This window comes from Gekko japonicus, unplaced genomic scaffold, assembly GCF_001447785.1.
Source record: "Gekko japonicus isolate JY-2015 unplaced genomic scaffold, Gekko_japonicus_V1.1 scaffold356, whole genome shotgun sequence".
In the NCBI taxonomy this organism is placed as follows: Eukaryota; Metazoa; Chordata; class Lepidosauria; order Squamata; family Gekkonidae; genus Gekko; species Gekko japonicus.
In genome coordinates, this window is record NW_015175979.1 from 476,508 (window position 1) to 483,329 (window position 6,822).

General features: G+C 49.2%; 1 non-coding gene across 1 annotated transcript; it reads left to right on the forward strand.

Annotated features, from left to right (window-relative positions):
* Nucleotides 1-3,980: 3,980 nt before the first annotated feature.
* On the forward strand, nucleotides 3,981-4,052 carry TRNAA-AGC. The gene has a single exon. It is a non-coding gene; the product is annotated as a tRNA-Ala (tRNA).
* The last annotated feature ends 2,770 nt before the right edge of the window (nucleotides 4,053-6,822 follow it).

Here is a 6,822-nt window from a genome sequence, read left to right on the forward strand (position 1 = left end):
GTTCGGCAGTTCGGGACCCGAGTGCCGCATGACGGAGTGAGCTCCCCTCTCTGGCCCCAGCTCCTGCCAACCTAGCAGTTCGAAAGCAAGAAGCTGCAAGTAGATAAATAGGTGCCACTTCAGTGGGAAGGGAACAGCGTCCCGTGCGCCTCGGCGTTTAGTCATGCTGGCCACATGACCACGGAAACGTCTTCGGACAACACTGGCTCTTCAGCTTGGAAACAGATGAATTCCGCCCCCTAGAGTCGGATTCGACTGGCTTTCGAGCACAGGAAACCTTTGCCTTTAACCTTACTTCAGATTGCAAATTGATAACAAATATATCCATGTGTTTAAAGAACCCAGGTATGTGCTTGGCAGGAGAACAGCTGCATTTCAGTCCAGGGGCACCTGAGAGACCAAGATCTTTTTGGGGTGAAGGGAGCTTTGACTCTCAAAAGCTGATACCCCCCAAAACCTTGCAGGTTTCTAAGGTGCTCCTAGACTCGAATCAAGCTGTTCCACTACCGACCAAGAGGGCAGCCCCCTGGAACCACCTTCTCAGGTGAGATCACGGGGAACCTGTTTCCCACCTGCTGCCCATTAAGGGCCAGGGGAAGTGCTGGCCCAAGGACAGGGGCGGATTAAGGCTCCCGGGTGCCCTAAACACTGACCCATCTTGGTGCCCCCCTCCTTTCCACACTGACCCAGCCCATTTTAGTGGTTGACCTGTCTGACCAGACAGACAATGCAGATAGACACAAGATACTGTACAAACTAAGCTTTTCACCCTTTCCCCAACTTTATGGTGCCCCTTTGGCCCTGGTGCCCTAAGCACATTCCTAGCCTGCTAATGGTTAATCTGCCCCTGCCCAAGGATGTGCCTCAGCCTGGAGGCGCACAGGCAGGGACCAGCCACACCTCAAGGCCTGCGGCTCCCTTTTAGCCGAGTCGGGCCAGGCTGCCTACGTGCAGCCGACGTGTCCTCAGAACACCTCGCTAATCAGGTGGGCATGGGGCCAGTGAATGCCTGGCAGCCAGGAGGGCGACACTTTACATCCCGAGCGTTCCAAATATACATAACGCTGCACTTAATTCTGATTTAGTAAGACAGCTCGGCTGTAATGGCTGCTGGAGACCATTATCCGGTGACAATGTCCTGTACCTCTGATGTTATCTCTTCATTAATTAAACACCAATTGGCTATTAATTGCAACAGATATTTATCGTGGTTAGGATCGGTTACAGAAGTAGTTAAAGGAACGGCTCCGACTTTGTTTTACTGGCTTGTTGGTGTCTTGCTGATCTCCTGCGGACTCCCAAAGACATGAGTGCCATCTTCTGCTTTGGGCGTATTTTTCACACTGCTTGAAAAGAGAGAGAGAGCGATGAAAACATTGGCAAAGGATGCCTTTTTTTGCTCATTTTCTCCCATTGATTTAGTAGTTACTTGTGAGGGACAGGAAGGGGTTCTCCTCCCCTCCGAACTTAGTTATTCATTGATTGATTTACACCACATGTATCCCACCTTTCGGGCCTTATGGGGGCCACCAAGGCAGCTAACAATTTCAAGCATACATGATAAAACACCATAATAAAACCATGAAAAACCAACCCCCCCTCCAAAACACACGTCATTAAAACAATTTAAAAAACAGAGTTAAAATACATACAGAATATAAAAGCAGCGGGTAGGCAGGAGGGATCGTGGAGGGAATGCCAGCGTACCCAAAGACATCTTCACCTGCTGACAGAAGGCAGCAACAGAAGGGGAGAGGCAAAGCTCCCCGCGGGGAGCAAGTTCCAGAGCCCTGGAGCCACGGCCGAGAAGGCCCTCTCAGTCACGGCACCACATTTATTCCTTTGAAACATCTTTATGCTGCCTTTCCACCCAATCAGGGTCCACAAGGGAGCAAATATAAACACATTAAAACAATTAAAAATACACTTTAAATTATAAATTCCAGTTAAAAGCACATAAACATGCAGCACTAGAAGGGGGGGGGCGGTGTCATTCTCAGGGTATCCCAGATGAAAGGAAAAGGCCTTCACCTGCTGCTGGCAGAAGACACCGACGGAGGGAAGCAGACCAGTCCCCCTGGGGAGGGAGTTTTGGGCTTGGTGCCATGACGGAGAAGGCCCTTTCTTGGGTCACCGCCCGCCTAGCGGCAGGGGAAGCTGGAGCAGGGCCTCTGGGGATGACCAGAGTGAGCGGGTAGGTTCATAGGAGAGAAGGCTGTCCTGAAAGTATATTGGTCCCAGGCTGTGTGGGGCTTTAAAGGTCAAACCGGCACCTCGAATTGAGCCTGGAAGCGAGCTGGAAGCCGGTGTAGGTGGAACAAGACTGGAGTGAGACGGTCCCTGTTATGTCTGGACATAAGGAGGCATGCCTGGACTTGTCTGGCAGGCCATCTAGAGGGAGAGTGGGGAGCAGGGGCGGATGAAGGCTCCCTGGTGCTCTCAGCACTGACCAATCTTGGTGCCCCCCTCCTTTCCACACTGACCCCCAGTCCATTTTAGTGGTTGACCTGTCTGACCAGATAGACAATGCAGGTTACAGCAATACAAAAATTGATTCATAGGATAACACAACAGACTGTACAACCTAAGCTTTTCACCCCTTTCCCCAACTTTGTGGTGCCCCCTTAGGCCCTGGTGCCCTAAGCACGTGCCTTAGTCTGCTTCATGGTGAATCTGCCCCTGGTGGGGAGGCATGTCTGGGCAGGCCCCCTAGTTGGAGCTTGAAGCTCCAGAACATAGGCAGGCGGGATCCTGGGACCTGCCTGCAGATTGGCCCCTGAGGGCAGCCAGCCAATCTGGAGCCTGGAGGACATTTGAACTCACCAATCGCATGGGGGCTGGGAGTGGCTTCGGTGCATATAGTTATGGCAGGCACCCCATGTAAAGCATTCCTGTTGAGATGCAATAAACTGCTGCTTGCTGAAATCACTCTGCCTTCGCCTCCGCCGTGTTAAACCCACTGTTTCACAGTCCCTGTGATCCACTCCAGTCAGCAATCTTCTGGACAGCCTTCAGGGGAAGCCCCAAACCAAGCAGGGAAGCAGCAGTCTAATCTAGCTCTGGAACTTGACTTCTGCTCCATTATCTGTGGGGCATCAGCGATCCATGGGTGGCCCCGCTTCAGATCAAAGTCTGCAGCAAACTGCAGTGAGCGTGGAGACACACACCAGACGGGAGTGAGGTTCAAAATCCTGGCCGAGCAGTTTGTCGGGTGTCACTCAGACAGAGAAGCTACAGGAATGTGATGCTCACGAAAATCGTACTCTGCCCAGCAGATGAAAAGGGCCCAGTATTGACAGCTCACTGTTTACCTGCCTCGAAATTTTAATGTAAGAAGGAAAAGATTATTATTGACTGAATAATGTAACTCCTTCCTCATCCCTCCTTCCCCCATATTAAATCATCCTGGCACCGTCCCAGGGCTTACCGAAGTCGAGGGGAGGCTGTGCATCGATTTCCAATGGGCCGCGGATTAAAACTTTGGTGTCTCTTTTGGGTAAAACAAGACTCTCTTGATGCAACTCTGCACATTCCATTTTTCGCTGTGTACACATAATCTTTGTCAAAATGTACATCTGACAGGGTAAAGTGTGCAAGCACCAAAGGTGTGTATCATACAAATACCCCCATCGCAGAGCTGGGATTGGCTGCTGCTCTTCCTTGTTCGCTGGGTAGCAAATCTGTTTTGTGTTGTTTTTGTTTGTGCTGTGTGATGTTTCCACCACCCATGTGTGAAATGGGCTTGGGCTCCTCTCGTGAGGGGAGAAAACATACACACAGTTTTGCACTCTCCAAATGTGCAAATGTTTTATCACGGCTTTAAATAAAACAATTATTAAGATCTTACACACATTTGCAAAGGGCACCATGCACCTGCAAATCATAATAACTAAGCAAACTGGTCGACAGGGATTCCCATATTACAGATGGGAGGTGGAACTCCGAGGGATGGCGAACTGCATCCTTCATTCGTAAGGGGAGGGGGTGTGGCTCAGCGGAAGAGCATCTGCTTAGCATGCAGAAGGTCCCTGATTCAATCCCCGGCATCTCCAGTTCAGAAAGAGGACCAGGCAGTAGGTGGTGTGAAAGACCTCAGCCTGAGACCCTGGAGAGCCCCTGCCAATCTGAGTAGACAACACTGACCCTGATGGACCGATGGTCTGAGTCAGTATGAAGCAGCTCCATGCGTCTGCTTATCATATGTGTATTCATTGCTCCCATGGATAATGTGGATCTTGAACCTAGTTCACTACCCATCATACAGTTCACATGAATTTGCTCTAGACAGTAGCCCAGTATTCATCCTATCTTGTGATGTGCAAATGGAACACATTTGCACATCACAAATGTCCTAGGTGAGCAGTGGCATCTATGGCTGATGACCTCTGGGCAGCTGCCCAATTGCTTCCTCCATGAGTCTTTCTGGTGTAGCTCCTCATCACGCCTTGGACAGCCAGCCAATGTGGTGCTGTGACTGAGCTAGCAGTGGGGAGAGCTGGCTTCCAACCCCAACTCTGCCAGAAAGCTCACTGGGCAACCTACTTCGCACAGACAGATCTCTCTTCATACAAAACACTTGACTCCCAGTTTGGTGTCGTGGTTAAGTGTGCGGACTCTAATCTGGGAGAACAGGGTTTGATCCCCTACCCCTCCATTCCCACCTGCTGGATGACCTTGGGCAAGTCATAGTTCTGACAAGAGCTGTCCTTGAAAAAGAGCAGTTCCTGTCCAGAGCTCTCTCAGCCCCACCTACTTCACAGGGTGTCTGTTGTGGAAAGGGGGAAGGGAAAGGAGTTTGTAAGCTGCTCTGAGACTCCTTTGGGTAGTGAAAGGCGGGGTATAAATCCAATCTCCTCCTCCTCCTCCTCTTCTTCTTCTTTTTCTTCTTCTTCTTGAACAAAATGGTCTATAAACTTTGGAGAAAATGGTTCACATGAAACTACCCACCTTGAGTCCAAGGAGATGAGGCAGGAGAGGAAAGTAAATCAATAAAATAAATACCCACTCATGCAGTAAACTGATTGATGGTTTAGCAGCTGCTTCAAGTGATCATGTGATAATCACAGTCCTCAAGTGACTAAGAGAGTCACCTGACTCAACACCTGGGCTTTCAAGCTTCTCCTCAAACCGTCTGTTTGGCTCTTCTGCAGGAGGCGGACTGAGACCCAACCCTGGTCCGGAAGAGAGGGCTGGAAGAGCAGGTGAGTTCTCATCATACTGTGACGCCACAAACACTCTAGTCTCCGGCTGGCCCATCACTCTGTTTCAGAGTTTTACAATATTAATACAATCCAAAGACTTTGGGGAAAAATAATCTCTCAGAGATATTTTTACCTGCTTTCAAACTATCAATCATTCCGGCATGTCAGCGGCACGTCTTCCCGCTCGTCTGCCTGCAGTTCTGCTCCCGTTTAGAGCAAATGGAAAATATCATGTCATTTCTAAAAGTTCAACAAAAATGTCTTCAGCCGCCAATTTCGGAGATCACTGTCATTTAGAAGGGAAAATAATAACATGCCATAGCGTGCAAATATCAATTTCTTTATCAAGGTTTGGATTTGAGTACTAAAAAGCAAAGAGGGTGGGAATTGTAGAAGAAACATTAGCAGACATGGGTCGGGAGCAACCATATTAATTGTTCTGGAAACTATTTTAAAGTGGTGTTGGCACACACTGCCTCTCAGGGAAATTATTCTGTCCGGGATGTAAACATCAGGCAGCGTATGTAAAAACTGGCACACAGATGCTGCCTACACTTCCCTCCAACATATCCAGTGATCTGTCTTTGCAACCATTGTGCTGGAATGCAGGAGCGGAGCAGCACATGGCTCTGGGTGCAAGATCCACATAGTGCAAAAAATAGATAATAATTAACAAGGTTCCTTCTTTGCATGCCTTCTGTTAGCACAGACAATAAAGCCAGATAAGCAGATCCAAACAGAAGTTACTGAACTATAGCTGAACTGACATCAATAAGGGACGGGTGATGAAAGAGACCAGCACCTACAGTAATTGTTTCAGAGGGAAAGTGTGTTAGTCTGCAGTAGACCAGCTCGATTCGAGGCCAGAAACACCGGATTGACCAGCAAGATCTTGGGGGTATGAAGAGTCAAGGACCCCTTCCTATCTGGCAAGAAGAAGAAGATGGCACCTGGTATTTTTGGCCACTGTGTGACAGAGTGTTGGACTACATGGGCCATTGGCCTGATCCAACATTGGCTTTTCTTATGTTCTTATGTGAAGAAGAGATTGGATTTATACCCTGCCCTTCACTACTCAAAGGATTCTCAGAGCAGCTTACAATCTCCTTTCCCTTTCCCTTCCCACAACAGACACCCTGTGAGGTGGGTGGGGCTGAGAGAGCTCTGAGAGAACTGCTCATGAGAGAACAGCTCTGAAAAAACTTGTAACTAAACAAAGTCACAGCATCAGCTGCATATGGAGGAGTGGGGAATCAAACCTGGTTCTCCCAGATTAGAGTCCATGCTGCTAACCACTACACCAAACTGGCTCTCAAAATCTCACACTCCATATGGAGCAGAGGTCCATCAGTGGCAATTAGCCACAAGGTATAGATAGGGGCTCTGGGGCAAGTGATGCTCTGTCATCTTGGTGCTTGGGGGGGTCAACAGTGGGAGGGCTTCTAATGTCCTGGCCCCACTGCTGGACCTCCTGATGGCACTGGTATTTCTGGCCACTGTGGGATACAGAGTGTTGGACTGGATGGGCCTTTGGCCTGATCCAACATTGGCGTCTCTTATGTTCTTATGTTCTTACAGTGCACACACAGACAAACGCAACACCTAGCCTGATGGAGCTCTG